This window comes from Triturus cristatus, chromosome 8 (assembly GCF_964204655.1).
Source record: "Triturus cristatus chromosome 8, aTriCri1.1, whole genome shotgun sequence".
Taxonomy (NCBI): domain Eukaryota; kingdom Metazoa; phylum Chordata; class Amphibia; order Caudata; family Salamandridae; genus Triturus; species Triturus cristatus.
The window spans coordinates 1,620,356,262-1,620,371,467 of NC_140591.1; the positions used below are offsets into that span (position 1 = coordinate 1,620,356,262).

Here is a 15,206-nt window from a genome sequence, read left to right on the forward strand (position 1 = left end):
GCCTCTTGCTCATTGAAATACCTTTTTAATTTTGCAATCACAGGATTGTTACTATAATATTGAAAACACTTTCAGTTTTTATTAGGTTTAAGATGATCTGTTCAACCGAAAGATAAATCAGACTTTTCTAATTTAATTGAATCGCAGGACGACTTAATGAAAATAATTTTTTATTTAAGAATGAGGAAAGCAAGGCACTGCTGAGATTTGAACTCAGGATCTCCTGTTTACTAGACAGGCGCTTTAACCAGCTAAGCCACAGCACCCTCTTGAAAATGCTTAAAGGAACAGTTTGCCATATGGTGTTCAAGAGAAACCTGAGTTTTTCACATTCATAATCATTTCTCAGTTCAGAAAACGCACTACTCAAATAGTTTAGACGAGGATACTGATCCTATTGATAAACACCTCATTGATATATTGCTTATCCTGTTCATAAATGTTTTAATTATGCCTTCTTTAAGAATGCATTACTTGAATTCAACTCTAGAATGATTTTTTATCTCTATTTTGCTCTTTGTCACTCTTTTTTCCCTTTTTCATTCAAAGCATTACTTTGAAAATCTTCACAATACCATGTTTTTTTGTTTTTCAATTTAAGATGACCCATTCTAATGTTCACAGAACAACACTTTTCTTTTTAAATGTATTAAACATTTGCGTGACGAAAATTATTTTTACATGTAAGGACCAATAATAAGGTGCTGCTGAGATTTGAACTCAGGATTTCCTGTTTACGAGACAGGCGCTTTAACCACTTAGCCACAGCACCTATTTTAGTGATACAGAAGGGATCATTAATTTAGTATTAGTGATCAATTTCTGTGCCTGTGTTAAAGTGTCTTAATATGTATTCTAATGTTAAACAAGCAAGGATTCCTAATCTGTAAACAAGAATAGCTATGTTGTATTAAAAAAGAACACATTTTAAACTCAATCCCATATTTTGAATAGTTCATAAATAAGTGTTTTACATATATTCATCAATATTGCTCAAATCTAGGGTTATATTACATCTGCCTCTTGCTCATTGAAATACCTTTTTGATTTTGCAATCACAGTATTGTTACTATAATATTGAAAACACGTTCAGTTTTTATTAGGTTTAAGATGATCTGTTCAACCGAAAGATAAATCAGACTTTTCTAATTTAATTGAATCGCAGGACGAATTAATGAAAATAGTTTTTTATTTAAGAATGAGGAAGGCAAGGCACTGCTGAGATTTGAACTCAGGATCTCCTGTTTACTAGACAGGCGCTTTAACCAGCTAAGCCACAGCACCCTTTTGAAAATGCTTTAAGGAACAGTTTGCCATATGGTGTTCAAGAGAAACCTGAGTTTTTCACTTTCATAATCATTTCTCAGTTCAGAAAACGCACTACTCAAATAGTTTAGACGAGGATACTGATCCTATTGATAAACACCTCATTGATATATTGCTTATCCTGTTCATAAATGTTTTAATTATCCTTCTTTAAGAATGCATTACTTGAATTCAACTCTAGAATGATTTTTTATCTCTATTTTGCTCTTTGTCACTCTTTTTTCCCTTTTTCATTCAAAGCATTACTTTGAAAATCTTCACAATACCACGTTTTTTTGTTTTTCAATTTAAGATGACCCATTCTAATGTTCAAAGAACAACACTTTTCTTTTTAAAATGTATTAAACATTTGCGTGACGAAAATTAATTTTACATGTAAGGACGAATTATAAGGTGCTGCTGAGATTTGAACTCAGGATTTCCTGTTTACGAGACAGGCGCTTTAACCACTTAGCCACAGCACCTATTTTAGTGATAAAGAAGGGATCATTAATTTAGTATTGGTGATCAAATTCTGTGCCTGTGTTAAAGTGTCTTAATATGTATTCTAATGTTAAACAAGCAAGGATTCCTAATCTGTAAACACGAATTGCTATGTTGTATTAAAAAAGAACACATTTTAAACTCAATCCCATATTTTGAATAGTTCATAAATAAGTGTTTTACATATATTCATCAATATTGCTCAAATCTAGGGTTATATTTCATCTGCCTCTTGCTCATTGAAATACCTTTTTGATTTTGCAATCACAGTATTGTTACTATAATATTGAAACACTTTCAGTTTTTATTAGGTTTAAGATGATCTGTTCAACCGAAAGATAAATCAGACTTTTCTAATTGAATTGAATCGCAGGACGAATTAATAAAAATAGTTTTTTATTTAAGAATGAGGAAAGCAAGGCACTGCTGAGATTTGAACTCAGGATCTCCTGTTTACTAGACAGGCGCTTTAACCAGCTAAGCCACAGCACCCTCTTGAAAATGCTTTAAGGAACAGTTTGCCATATGGTGTTCAAGAGACTCCTGAGTTTTTCACTTTCATAATCATTTCTCAGTTCAGAAAACGCTCTACTCAACTACTTTAGACGAGGATACTGATCCTATTGATAAACACCTCATTGATATATTGCTTATCCTGTTCATAAATGTTTTAATTATGCCTTCTTTAAGAATGCATTACTTGATTTCAACTCTAGAATGATTTTTTATCTCTATTTTGCTCTTTGTCACTCTTTTTTCCGTTTTTCATTCAAAGCATTACTTTGAAAATCTTCACAATACCATGTTTTTTAGTTTTTCAATTTAAGATGACCCATTCTAATGTTCACAGAACAACACTTTTCTTTTTAAAATGTATTAAACATTTGCGTGAAGAAAATTATTTTTACATGTAAGGACCAATAATAAGGTGCTGCTGAGATTTGAACTCAGGATTTCCTGTTTACGAGACAGGCGCTTTAACCACTTAGCCACAGCACCTATTTTAGTGATACAGAAGGGATCATTAATTTAGTAATGGTGATCAAATTCTGTGCCTGTGTTAAAGTGTCTTAAAATGTATTCTAATGTTAAACAAGCAAGGATTCCTAATCTGTAAACAAGAATAGCTATGTTGTATTAAAAAAGAACACATTTTAAACTCAATCCCATATTTTGAATAGTTTATAAATAAGTGTTTTACATATATTCATCAATATTGCACAAATCTAGGGTCATATTTCATCTGCCTCTTGCTCATTGAAATACCTTTTTAATTTTGCAATCACAGTATTGTTTCTATAATATTGAAAACACTTTCAGTTTTTATTAGGTTTGAGATGATCTGTTTAACCGAAAGATGAATCAGACTTTTCTAATTTAATTGAATCGCAGGACGACTTAATGAAAATAATTTTTTATTTAAGAATGAGGAAAGCAAGGCACTGCTGAGATTTGAACTCAGGATCTCCTGTTTACTAGACAGTCGCTTTAACCAGCTAAGCCACAGCACCCTCTTGAAAATGCTTAATGGAACAGTTTGCCATATGGTGTTCAAGAGAAACCTGAGTTTTTCACTTTCATAATCATTTCTCAGTTCAGAAAACGCACTACTCAAATAGTTTAGACGATAATACTGATCCTATTCATAAACACCTCATTGATATATTGCTTATCCTGTTCATAAATGTTTTAATCATGCCTTCTTTAAGAATGCATTACTTGAATTCATCTCTAGAATGATTTTTTATCTCTATTTTGCTCTTTGTCACTCTTTTTTCCCTTTTTCATTCAAAGCATTACTTTGAAAATCTTCACAATACCACGTTTTTTTGTTTTTCAATTTAAGATGACCCATTCTAATGTTCACAGAACAACACTTTTCTTTTTAAAATGTATTAAACATTTGCGTGATGAAAATTAGTTTTTACATGTAAGGACCAATAATAAGGTGCTGCTGAGATTTGAACTCAGGATTTCCTGTTTACGAGACAGGCACTTTAACCACTTAGCCACAGCACCTACTTTAGTTATATAGAAGGGATCATTAATTTAGTATTGGTGATCAAATTCTATGCCTGTGTTAAAGTGTCTTAATATGTATTCTAATGTTAAACAAGCAAGGATTCCTAATCTGTAAACAAGAATAGCTATGTTGTATTAAAAAAGAACACATTTTAAACTCAATCCCATATTTTGAATAGTTCATAAATAAGTGTTTTACATATATTCATCAATATTGCTCAAATCTAGGGTTATATTTCATCTGCCTCTTGCTCATTGAAATACCTTTTTGATTTTGCAATCACAGTATTGTTACTATAATATTGAAAACACTTTCAGTTTTTATTAGGTTTAAGATGATCTGTTCAATCGAAAGATAAATCAGACTTTTCTAATTTAATTGAATCGCAGGACGAATTAATGAAGATAGTTTTTTATTTAAGAATGAGGAAAGCAAGGCACTGCTGAGATTTGAACTCAGGATCTCCTGTTTACTAGACAGGAGCTTTAACCAGCTAAGCCACAGCACCCTCTTGAAAATGCTTTAAGGAACAGTTTGCCATATGGTGTTCAAGAGACTCCTGAGTTTTTCACTTTCATAATCATTTCTCAGTTCAGAAAACGCTCTACTCAACTACTTTAGACGAGGATACTGATCCTATTGATAAACACCTCATTGATATATTGCTTATCCTGTTCATAAATGTTTTAATTATGCCTTCTTTAAGAATGCATTACTTGATTTCAACTCTAGAATGATTTCTTATCTCTATTTTGCTCTTTGTCACTCTTTTTTCCGTTTTTCATTCAAAGCATTACTTTGAAAATCTTCACAATACCATGTTTTTTAGTTTTTCAATTTAAGATGACCCATTCTAATGTTCACAGAACAACACTTTTCTTTTTAAAATGTATTAAACATAGCGTGATGAAAATTATTTTTACATGTAAGGACCAATAATAAGGTGCTGCTGAGATTTGAACTCAGGATTTCCTGTTTACGAGACAGGCGCTTTAACCACTTAGCCACAGCACCTATTTTAGTGATACAGAAGGGATCATTAATTTAGTAATGGTGATCAAATTCTGTGCCTGTGTTAAAGTGTCTTAAAATGTATTCTAATGTTAAACAAGCAAGGATTCCTAATCTGTAAACAAGAATAGCTATGTTGTATTAAAAAAGAACACATTTTAAACTCAATCCCATATTTTGAATAGTTTATAAATAATTGTTTTACATATATTCATCAATATTGCTCAAATCTAGGGTCATATTTCATCTGCCTCTTGCTCATTGAAATAACTTTTTAATTTTGCAATCACAGGATTGTTACTATAATATTGAAAACACTTTCAGTTTTTATTAGGTTTAAGATGATCTGTTCAACCGAAAGATAAATCAGACTTTTCTAATTTAATTGAATCGCAGGACGACTTAATGAAAATATTTTTTTATTTAAGAATGAGGAAAGCAAGGCACTGCTGAGATTTGAACTCAGGATCTCCTGTTTACTAGACAGGCGCTTTAACCAGCTAAGCCACAGCACCCTCTTGAAAATACTTAAAGGAACAGTTTGCCATATGGTGTTCAAGAGAAACCTGAGTTTTTCACATTCATAATCATTTCTCAGTTCAGAAAACGCACTACTCAAATAGTTTAGACGAGGATACTGATCCTATTGATAAACACCTCATTGATATATTGCTTATCCTGTTCATAAATGTTTTAATTATGCCTTCTTTAAGAATGCATTACTTGAATTCAACTCTAGAATGATTTTTTATCTCTATTTTGCTCTTTGTCACTCTTTTTTCCCTTTTTCATTCAAAGCATTACTTTGAAAATCTTCACAATACCATGTTTTTTTGTTTTTCAATTTAAGATGACCCATTCTAATGTTCACAGAACAACACTTTTCTTTTTAAATGTATTAAACATTTGCGTGACGAAAATTATTTTTACATGTAAGGACCAATAATAAGGTGCTGCTGAGATTTGAACTCAGGATTTCCTGTTTACGAGACAGGCGCTTTAACCACTTAGCCACAGCACCTATTTTAGTGATACAGAAGGGATCATTAATTTAGTATTAGTGATCAAATTCTGTGCCTGTGTTAAAGTGTCTTAATATGTATTCTAATGTTAAACAAGCAAGGATTCCTAATCTGTAAACAAGAATAGCTATGTTGTATTAAAAAAGAACACATTTTAAACTCAATCCCATATTTTGAATAGTTCATAAATAAGTGTTTTACATATATTCATCAATATTGCTCAAATCTAGGGTTATATTACATCTGCCTCTTGCTCATTGAAATACCTTTTTGATTTTGCAATCACAGTATTGTTACTATAATATTGAAAACACGTTCAGTTTTTATTAGGTTTAAGATGATCTGTTCAACCGAAAGATAAATCAGACTTTTCTAATTTAATTGAATCGCAGGACGAATTAATGAAAATAGTTTTTTATTTAAGAATGAGGAAGGCAAGGCACTGCTGAGATTTGAACTCAGGATCTCCTGTTTACTAGACAGGCGCTTTAACCAGCTAAGCCACAGCACCCTTTTGAAAATGCTTTAAGGAACAGTTTGCCATATGGTGTTCAAGAGAAACCTGAGTTTTTCACTTTCATAATCATTTCTCAGTTCAGAAAACGCACTACTCAAATAGTTTAGACGAGGATACTGATCCTATTGATAAACACCTCATTGATATATTGCTTATCCTGTTCATAAATGTTTTAATTATCCTTCTTTAAGAATGCATTACTTGAATTCAACTCTAGAATGATTTTTTATCTCTATTTTGCTCTTTGTCACTCTTTTTTCCCTTTTTCATTCAAAGCATTACTTTGAAAATCTTCACAATACCACGTTTTTTGTTTTTCAATTTAAGATGACCCATTCTAATGTTCACAGAACAACACTTTTCTTTTTAAAATGTATTAAACATTTGCGTGATGAAAATTATTTTTACATGTAAGGACCAATAATAAGGTGCTGCTGAGATTTGAACTCAGGATTTCCTGTTTACGAGACAGGCGCTTTAACCACTTAGCCACAGCACCTACTTTAGTTATATAGAAGGGATCATTAATTTAGTATTGGTGATCAAATTCTATGCCTGTGTTAAAGTGTCTTAATATGTATTCTAATGTTAAACAAGCAAGGATTCCTAATCTGTAAACAAGAATAGCTATGTTGTATTAAAAAAGAACACATTTTAAACTCAATCCCATATTTTGAATAGTTCATAAATAAGTGTTTTACATATATTCATCAATATTGCTCAAATCTAGGGTTATATTTCATCTGCCTCTTGCTCATTGAAATACCTTTTTGATTTTGCAATCACAGTATTGTTACTATAATATTGAAAACTCTTTCAGTTTTTATTAGGTTTAAGATGATCTGTTCAACCGAAAGATAAATCAGACTTTTCTAATTTAATTGAATCGCAGGACGACTTAATGAAAATAATTTTTTATTTAAGAATGAGGAAAGCAAGGCACTGCTGAGATTTGAACTCAGGATCTCCTGTTTACTAGACAGGCGCTTTAACCAGCTAAGCCACAGCACCCTCTTGAAAAAGTTTTAAGGAACAGTTTGCCATATGGTGTTCAAGAGAAACCTGAGTTTTTCACTTTCATAATCATTTCTCAGTTCAGAAAACGCACTACTCAAATAGTTTAGACGAGGATACTGATCCTATTGATAAACACCTCATTGATATATTGCTTATCCTGTTCATAAATGTTTTAATTATGCCTTCTTTAAGAATGCATTACTTGAATTCAACTCTAGAATGATTTTTTATCTCTATTTTGCTCTTTGTCACTCTTTTTTCCCTTTTTCATTCAAAGCATTACTTTGAAAATCTTCACAATACCACGTTTTTTTGTTTTTCAATTTAAGATGACCCATTCTAATGTTCACAGAACAACACTTTTCTTTTTAAAATGTATTAAACATTTGCGTGACGAAAATTAATTTTACATGTAAGGACCAATAATAAGGTGCTGCTGAGATTTGAACTCAGGATTTCCTGTTGACGAGACAGGCGCTTTAACCACTTAGCCACAGCACCTATTTTAGTGATAAAGAAGGGATCATTAATTTAGTATTGGTGATCAAATTCTGTGCCTGTGTTAAAGTGTCTTAATATGTATTCTAATGTTAAACAAGCAAGGATTCCTAATCTGTAAACACGAATTGCTATGTTGTATTAAAAAAGAACACATTTTAAACTCAATCCCATATTTTGAATAGTTCATAAATAAGTGTTTTACATATATTCATCAATATTGCTCAAATCTAGGGTTATATTTTGTCTGCCTCTTGCTCATTGAAATACCTTTTTGATTTTGCAATCACAGTATTGTTACTATAATATTGAAACACTTTCAGTTTTTATTAGGTTTAAGATGATCTGTTCAACCGAAAGATAAATCAGACTTTTCTAATTGAATTGAATCGCAGGACGAATTAATGAAAATAGTTTTTTATTTAAGAATGAGGAAAGCAAGGCACTGCTGAGATTTGAACTCAGGATCTCCTGTTTACTAGACAGGCTCTTTAACCAGCTAAGCCACAGCACCCTCTTGAAAATGCTTTAAGGAACAGTTTGCCATATGGTGTTCAAGAGACTCCTGAGTTTTTCACTTTCATAATCATTTCTCAGTTCAGAAAACGCTCTACTCAACTACTTTAGACGAGGATACTGATCCTATTGATAAACACCTCATTGATATATTGCTTATCCTGTTCATAAATGTTTTAATTATGCCTTCTTTAAGAATGCATTACTTGATTTCAACTCTAGAATGATTATTTATCTCTATTTTGCTCTTTGTCACTCTTTTTTCCGTTTTTCATTCAAAGCATTACTTTGAAAATCTTCACAATACCATGTTTTTTAGTTTTTCAATTTAAGATGACCCATTCTAATGTTCACAGAACAACACTTTTCTTTTTAAAATGTATTAAACATTTGCGTGAAGAAAATTATTTTTACATGTAAGGACCAATAATAAGGTGCTGCTGAGATTTGAACTCAGGATTTCCTGTTAAGAGACAGGCGCTTTAACCACTTAGCCACAGCACCTATTTTAGTGATACAGAAGGGATCATTAATTTAGTATTGGTGATCAAATTCTGTGCCTGTGTTAAAGTGTCTTAAAATGTATTCTAATGTTAAACAAGCAAGGATTCCTAATCTGTAAACAAGAATAGCTATGTTGTATTAAAAAAGAACACATTTTAAACTCAATCCCATATTTTGAATAGTTTATAAATAAGTGTTTTACATATATTCATCAATATTGCTCAAATCTAGGGTCATATTTCATCTGCCTCTTGCTCATTGAAATACCTTTTTAATTTTGCAATCACAGTATTGTTTCTATAATATTGAAAACACTTTCAGTTTTTATTAGGTTTGAGATGATCTGTTTAACCGAAAGATGAATCAGACTTTTCTAATTTAATTGAATCGCAGGACGACTTAATGAAAATAATTTTTTATTTAAGAATGAGGAAAGCAAGGCACTGCTGAGATTTGAACTCAGGATCTCCTGTTTACTAGACAGGCGCTTTAACCAGCTAAGCCACAGAACCCTCTTGAAAAAGTTTTAAGGAACAGTTTGCCATATGGTGTTCAAGAGAAACCTGAGTTTTTCACTTTCATAATCATTTCTCAGTTCAGAAAACGCACTACTCAAATAGTTTAGACGAGGATACTGATCCTATTGATAAACACCTCATTGATATATTGCTTATCCTGTTCATAAATGTTTTAATTATGCCTTCTTTAAGAATGCATTACTTGAATTCAACTCTAGAATGATTTTTTATCTCTATTTTGCTCTTTGTCACTCTTTTTTCCCTTTTTCATTCAAAGCATTACTTTGAAAATCTTCACAATACCATGTTTTTTTGTTTTTCAATTTAAGATGACCCATTCTAATGTTCACAGAACAACACTTTTCTTTTTAAATGTATTAAACATTTGTGTGATGAAAATTATTTTTACATGTAAGGACCAATAATAAGGTGCTGCTGAGATTTGAACTCAGGATTTCCTGTTTACGAGACAGGCGCTTTAACCACTTAGCCACAGCACCTAATTTAGTGATACAGAAGGGATCATTAATTTAGTATTGGTGATCAAATTCTGTGCCTGTGTTAAAGTGTCTTAATATGTATTCTAATGTTAAACAAGCAAGGATTCCTAATCTGTAAACAAGAATACCTATGTTGTATTAAAAAAGAACACATTTTAAACTCAATCCCATATTTTGAATAGTTTATAAATAAGTGTTTTACAAATATTCATCAATATTGCTCAAATCTAGGGTCATATTTCATCTGCATCTTGCTCATTGAAATACCTTTTTAAATTTGCAATCACAGTATTGTTACTATAATATTGAAAACACTTTCAGTTTTTATTAGGTTTAAGATGATCTGTTCAACCGAAAGATAAATCAGACTTTTCTAATTTAATTGAATCGCAGGACGACTTAATGAAAATAATTTTTTATTTAAGAATGAGGAAAGCAAGGCACTGCTGAGATTTGAACTCAGGATCTCCTTTTTACTAGACAGGCGCTTTAACCAGCTAAGCCACAGCACCCTTTTGAAAATGCTTTAAGGAACAGTTTGCCATATGGTGTTCAAGAGAAACCTGAGTTTTTCATTTTCATAATCATTTCTCAGTTCAGAAAACACTCTACTCACCTACTTTAGATGAGGATACTGATCCTATTGATAAACACCTCATTGATATATTGCTTATCCTGTTCATAAATGTTTTAATTATGCCTTCTTTAAGAATGCATTAATTGATTTCAACTCTAGAATGATTTTGTATCTCTATTTTGCTCTTTGTCACTCTTTTTTCCCTTTTTCATTCAAAGCATTACTTTGAAAATCTTCACAATACCACGTTTTTTTGTTTTTCAATTTAAGATGACCCATTCTAATGTTCACAGAACAACACTTTTCTTTTTAAAATGTATTAAACATTTGCGTGATGAAAATTAGTTTTTACATGTAAGGACCAATAATAAGGTGCTGCTGAGATTTGAACTCAGGATTTCCTGTTTACGAGACAGGCGCTTTAACCACTTAGCCACAGCACCTACTTTAGTTATATAGAAGGGATCATTAATTTAGTATTGGTGATCAAATTCTATGCCTGTGTTAAAGTGTCTTAATATGTATTCTAATGTTAAACAAGCAAGGATTCCTAATCTGTAAACAAGAATAGCTATGTTGTATTAAAAAAGAACACATTTTAAACTCAATCCCATATTTTGAATAGTTCATAAATAAGTGTTTTACATATATTCATCAATATTGCTCAAATCTAGGGTTATATTTCATCTGCCTCTTGCTCATTGAAATACCTTTTTGATTTTGCAATCACAGTATTGTTACTATAATATTGAAAACACTTTCAGTTTTTATTAGGTTTAAGATGATCTGTTCAATCGAAAGATAAATCAGACTTTTCTAATTTAATTGAATCGCAGGACGAATTAATGAAAATAGTTTTTTATTTAAGAATGAGGAAAGCAAGGCACTGCTGAGATTTGAACTCAGGATCTCCTGTTTACTAGACAGGAGCTTTAACCAGCTAAGCCACAGCACCCTCTTGAAAATGCTTTAAGGATCAGTTTGCCATATGGTGTTCAAGAGACTCCTGAGTTTTTCACTTTCATAATCATTTCTCAGTTCAGAAAACGCTCTACTCAACTACTTTAGACGAGGATACTGATCCTATTGATAAACACCTCATTGATATATTGCTTATCCTGTTCATAAATGTTTTAATTATGCCTTCTTTAAGAATGCATTACTTGATTTCAACTCTAGAATGATTTCTTATCTCTATTTTGCTCTTTGTCACTCTTTTTTCCATTTTTCATTCAAAGCATTACTTTGAAAATCTTCACAATACCATGTTTTTTAGTTTTTCAATTTAAGATGACCCATTCTAATGTTCACAGAACAACACTTTTCTTTTTAAAATGTATTAAACATAGCGTGATGAAAATTATTTTTACATGTAAGGACCAATAATAAGGTGCTGCTGAGATTTGAACTCAGGATTTCCTGTTTACGAGACAGGCGCTTTAACCACTTAGCCACAGCACCTATTTTAGTGATACAGAAGGGATCATTAATTTTGTATTGGTGATCAAATTCTGTGCCTGTGTTAAAGTGTCTTAAAATGTATTCTAATGTTAAACAAGCAAGGATTCCTAATCTGTAAACAAGAATAGCTATGTTGTATTTAAAAAGAACACATTTTAAACTCAATCCCATATTTTGAATAGTTTATAAATAAGTGTTTTACACATATTCATCAATATTGCTCAAATCTAGGGTCATATTTCATCTGCCTCTTGCTCATTGAAATACCTTTTTAATTTTGCAATCACAGGATTGTTACTATAATATTGAAAACACTTTCAGTTTTTATTAGGTTTAAGATGATCTGTTCAACCGAAAGATAAATCAGACTTTTCTAATTTAATTGAATCGCAGGACGACTTAATGAAAATAATTTTTTATTTAAGAATGAGGAAAGCAAGGCACTGCTGAGATTTGAACTCAGGATCTCCTGTTTACTAGACAGGCGCTTTAACCAGCTAAGCCACAGCACCCTCTTGAAAATGCTTAAAGGAACAGTTTGCCATATGGTGTTCAAGAGAAACCTGAGTTTTTCACATTCATAATCATTTCTCAGTTCAGAAAACGCACTACTCAAATAGTTTAGACGAGGATACTGATCCTATTGATAAACACCTCATTGATATATTGCTTATCCTGTTCATAAATGTTTTAATTATGCCTTCTTTAAGAATGCATTACTTGAATTCAACTCTAGAATGATTTTTTATCTCTATTTTGCTCTTTGTCACTCTTTTTTCCCTTTTTCATTCAAAGCATTACTTTGAAAATCTTCACAATACCATGTTTTTTTGTTTTTCAATTTAAGATGACCCATTCTAATGTTCACAGAACAACACTTTTCTTTTTAAATGTATTAAACATTTGCGTGACGAAAATTATTTTTACATGTAAGGACCAATAATAAGGTGCTGCTGAGATTTGAACTCAGGATTTCCTGTTTACGAGACAGGCGCTTTAACCACTTAGCCACAGCACCTATTTTAGTGATACAGAAGGGATCATTAATTTAGTATTAGTGATCAATTTCTGTGCCTGTGTTAAAGTGTCTTAATATGTATTCTAATGTTAAACAAGCAAGGATTCCTAATCTGTAAACAAGAATAGCTATGTTGTATTAAAAAAGAACACATTTTAAACTCAATCCCATATTTTGAATAGTTCATAAATAAGTGTTTTACATATATTCATCAATATTGCTCAAATCTAGGGTTATATTACATCTGCCTCTTGCTCATTGAAATACCTTTTTGATTTTGCAATCACAGTATTGTTACTATAATATTGAAAACACGTTCAGTTTTTATTAGGTTTAAGATGATCTGTTCAACCGAAAGATAAATCAGACTTTTCTAATTTAATTGAATCGCAGGACGAATTAATGAAAATAGTTTTTTATTTAAGAATGAGGAAGGCAAGGCACTGCTGAGATTTGAACTCAGGATCTCCTGTTTACTAGACAGGCGCTTTAACCAGCTAAGCCACAGCACCCTTTTGAAAATGCTTTAAGGAACAGTTTGCCATATGGTGTTCAAGAGAAACCTGAGTTTTTCACTTTCATAATCATTTCTCAGTTCAGAAAACGCACTACTCAAATAGTTTAGACGAGGATACTGATCCTATTGATAAACACCTCATTGATATATTGCTTATCCTGTTCATAAATGTTTTAATTATCCTTCTTTAAGAATGCATTACTTGAATTCAACTCTAGAATGATTTTTTATCTCTATTTTGCTCTTTGTCACTCTTTTTTCCCTTTTTCATTCAAAGCATTACTTTGAAAATCTTCACAATACCACGTTTTTTTGTTTTTCAATTTAAGATGACCCATTCTAATGTTCAAAGAACAACACTTTTCTTTTTAAAATGTATTAAACATTTGCGTGACGAAAATTAATTTTACATGTAAGGACGAATTATAAGGTGCTGCTGAGATTTGAACTCAGGATTTCCTGTTTACGAGACAGGCGCTTTAACCACTTAGCCACAGCACCTATTTTAGTGATAAAGAAGGGATCATTAATTTAGTATTGGTGATCAAATTCTGTGCCTGTGTTAAAGTGTCTTAATATGTATTCTAATGTTAAACAAGCAAGGATTCCTAATCTGTAAACACGAATTGCTATGTTGTATTAAAAAAGAACACATTTTAAACTCAATCCCATATTTTGAATAGTTCATAAATAAGTGTTTTACATATATTCATCAATATTGCTCAAATCTAGGGTTATATTTCATCTGCCTCTTGCTCATTGAAATACCTTTTTGATTTTGCAATCACAGTATTGTTACTATAATATTGAAACACTTTCAGTTTTTATTAGGTTTAAGATGATCTGTTCAACCGAAAGATAAATCAGACTTTTCTAATTGAATTGAATCGCAGGACGAATTAATAAAAATAGTTTTTTATTTAAGAATGAGGAAAGCAAGGCACTGCTGAGATTTGAACTCAGGATCTCCTGTTTACTAGACAGGCGCTTTAACCAGCTAAGCCACAGCACCCTCTTGAAAATGCTTTAAGGAACAGTTTGCCATATGGTGTTCAAGAGACTCCTGAGTTTTTCACTTTCATAATCATTTCTCAGTTCAGAAAACGCTCTACTCAACAACTTTAGACGAGGATACTGATCCTATTGATAAACACCTCATTGATATATTGCTTATCCTGTTCATAAATGTTTTAATTATGCCTTCTTTAAGAATGCATTACTTGATTTCAACTCTAGAATGATTTTTTATCTCTATTTTGCTCTTTGTCACTCTTTTTTCCGTTTTTCATTCAAAGCATTACTTTGAAAATCTTCACAATACCATGTTTTTTAGTTTTTCAATTTAAGATGACCCATTCTAATGTTCACAGAACAACACTTTTCTTTTTAAAATGTATTAAACATTTGCGTGAAGAAAATTATTTTTACATGTAAGGACCAATAATAAGGTGCTGCTGAGATTTGAACTCAGGATTTCCTGTTTACGAGACAGGCGCTTTAACCACTTAGCCACAGCACCTATTTTAGTGATACAGAAGGGATCATTAATTTAGTAATGGTGATCAAATTCTGTGCCTGTGTTAAAGTGTCTTAAAATGTATTCTAATGTTAAACAAGCAAGGATTCCTAATCTGTAAACAAGAATAGCTATGTTGTATTAAAAAAGAACACATTTTAAACTCAATCCCATATTTTGAA

At 31.4% G+C, this 15,206-nt stretch overlaps 25 non-coding genes across 25 annotated transcripts; all 25 read right to left on the reverse strand.

The window, feature by feature from the left end:
- Positions 1–192: 192 nt before the first annotated feature.
- On the reverse strand, positions 193–266 carry TRNAT-AGU (transfer RNA threonine (anticodon AGU)). Its single transcript has one exon. It is a non-coding gene; the product is annotated as a tRNA-Thr (tRNA).
- A 433-nt stretch (positions 267–699) lies between these two features.
- TRNAT-CGU (transfer RNA threonine (anticodon CGU)) lies at positions 700–772 on the reverse strand. Its single transcript has one exon. It is a non-coding gene; the product is annotated as a tRNA-Thr (tRNA).
- A 438-nt stretch (positions 773–1,210) lies between these two features.
- Positions 1,211–1,284, reverse strand: TRNAT-AGU (transfer RNA threonine (anticodon AGU)). The gene has a single exon. It is a non-coding gene; the product is annotated as a tRNA-Thr (tRNA).
- Positions 1,285–1,717: 433 nt separating this feature from the next.
- TRNAT-CGU (transfer RNA threonine (anticodon CGU)) lies at positions 1,718–1,790 on the reverse strand. Its single transcript has one exon. It is a non-coding gene; the product is annotated as a tRNA-Thr (tRNA).
- A 437-nt stretch (positions 1,791–2,227) lies between these two features.
- TRNAT-AGU (transfer RNA threonine (anticodon AGU)) lies at positions 2,228–2,301 on the reverse strand. The gene has a single exon. It is a non-coding gene; the product is annotated as a tRNA-Thr (tRNA).
- A 434-nt stretch (positions 2,302–2,735) lies between these two features.
- On the reverse strand, positions 2,736–2,808 carry TRNAT-CGU (transfer RNA threonine (anticodon CGU)). The gene has a single exon. It is a non-coding gene; the product is annotated as a tRNA-Thr (tRNA).
- A 947-nt stretch (positions 2,809–3,755) lies between these two features.
- Positions 3,756–3,828, reverse strand: TRNAT-CGU (transfer RNA threonine (anticodon CGU)). The gene has a single exon. It is a non-coding gene; the product is annotated as a tRNA-Thr (tRNA).
- A 438-nt stretch (positions 3,829–4,266) lies between these two features.
- On the reverse strand, positions 4,267–4,340 carry TRNAT-AGU (transfer RNA threonine (anticodon AGU)). The gene has a single exon. It is a non-coding gene; the product is annotated as a tRNA-Thr (tRNA).
- A 433-nt stretch (positions 4,341–4,773) lies between these two features.
- On the reverse strand, positions 4,774–4,846 carry TRNAT-CGU (transfer RNA threonine (anticodon CGU)). The gene has a single exon. It is a non-coding gene; the product is annotated as a tRNA-Thr (tRNA).
- Positions 4,847–5,284: 438 nt separating this feature from the next.
- TRNAT-AGU (transfer RNA threonine (anticodon AGU)) lies at positions 5,285–5,358 on the reverse strand. Its single transcript has one exon. It is a non-coding gene; the product is annotated as a tRNA-Thr (tRNA).
- Positions 5,359–5,791: 433 nt separating this feature from the next.
- TRNAT-CGU (transfer RNA threonine (anticodon CGU)) lies at positions 5,792–5,864 on the reverse strand. The gene has a single exon. It is a non-coding gene; the product is annotated as a tRNA-Thr (tRNA).
- A 438-nt stretch (positions 5,865–6,302) lies between these two features.
- Positions 6,303–6,376, reverse strand: TRNAT-AGU (transfer RNA threonine (anticodon AGU)). Its single transcript has one exon. It is a non-coding gene; the product is annotated as a tRNA-Thr (tRNA).
- A 432-nt stretch (positions 6,377–6,808) lies between these two features.
- Positions 6,809–6,881, reverse strand: TRNAT-CGU (transfer RNA threonine (anticodon CGU)). Its single transcript has one exon. It is a non-coding gene; the product is annotated as a tRNA-Thr (tRNA).
- A 438-nt stretch (positions 6,882–7,319) lies between these two features.
- TRNAT-AGU (transfer RNA threonine (anticodon AGU)) lies at positions 7,320–7,393 on the reverse strand. Its single transcript has one exon. It is a non-coding gene; the product is annotated as a tRNA-Thr (tRNA).
- A 434-nt stretch (positions 7,394–7,827) lies between these two features.
- On the reverse strand, positions 7,828–7,900 carry TRNAT-CGU (transfer RNA threonine (anticodon CGU)). The gene has a single exon. It is a non-coding gene; the product is annotated as a tRNA-Thr (tRNA).
- Positions 7,901–9,862: 1,962 nt separating this feature from the next.
- Positions 9,863–9,935, reverse strand: TRNAT-CGU (transfer RNA threonine (anticodon CGU)). The gene has a single exon. It is a non-coding gene; the product is annotated as a tRNA-Thr (tRNA).
- A 947-nt stretch (positions 9,936–10,882) lies between these two features.
- On the reverse strand, positions 10,883–10,955 carry TRNAT-CGU (transfer RNA threonine (anticodon CGU)). Its single transcript has one exon. It is a non-coding gene; the product is annotated as a tRNA-Thr (tRNA).
- A 438-nt stretch (positions 10,956–11,393) lies between these two features.
- Positions 11,394–11,467, reverse strand: TRNAT-AGU (transfer RNA threonine (anticodon AGU)). The gene has a single exon. It is a non-coding gene; the product is annotated as a tRNA-Thr (tRNA).
- A 433-nt stretch (positions 11,468–11,900) lies between these two features.
- Positions 11,901–11,973, reverse strand: TRNAT-CGU (transfer RNA threonine (anticodon CGU)). The gene has a single exon. It is a non-coding gene; the product is annotated as a tRNA-Thr (tRNA).
- Positions 11,974–12,411: 438 nt separating this feature from the next.
- Positions 12,412–12,485, reverse strand: TRNAT-AGU (transfer RNA threonine (anticodon AGU)). The gene has a single exon. It is a non-coding gene; the product is annotated as a tRNA-Thr (tRNA).
- Positions 12,486–12,918: 433 nt separating this feature from the next.
- TRNAT-CGU (transfer RNA threonine (anticodon CGU)) lies at positions 12,919–12,991 on the reverse strand. The gene has a single exon. It is a non-coding gene; the product is annotated as a tRNA-Thr (tRNA).
- Positions 12,992–13,429: 438 nt separating this feature from the next.
- On the reverse strand, positions 13,430–13,503 carry TRNAT-AGU (transfer RNA threonine (anticodon AGU)). The gene has a single exon. It is a non-coding gene; the product is annotated as a tRNA-Thr (tRNA).
- Positions 13,504–13,936: 433 nt separating this feature from the next.
- TRNAT-CGU (transfer RNA threonine (anticodon CGU)) lies at positions 13,937–14,009 on the reverse strand. Its single transcript has one exon. It is a non-coding gene; the product is annotated as a tRNA-Thr (tRNA).
- A 437-nt stretch (positions 14,010–14,446) lies between these two features.
- On the reverse strand, positions 14,447–14,520 carry TRNAT-AGU (transfer RNA threonine (anticodon AGU)). The gene has a single exon. It is a non-coding gene; the product is annotated as a tRNA-Thr (tRNA).
- Positions 14,521–14,954: 434 nt separating this feature from the next.
- On the reverse strand, positions 14,955–15,027 carry TRNAT-CGU (transfer RNA threonine (anticodon CGU)). The gene has a single exon. It is a non-coding gene; the product is annotated as a tRNA-Thr (tRNA).
- Positions 15,028–15,206: the final 179 nt, after the last annotated feature.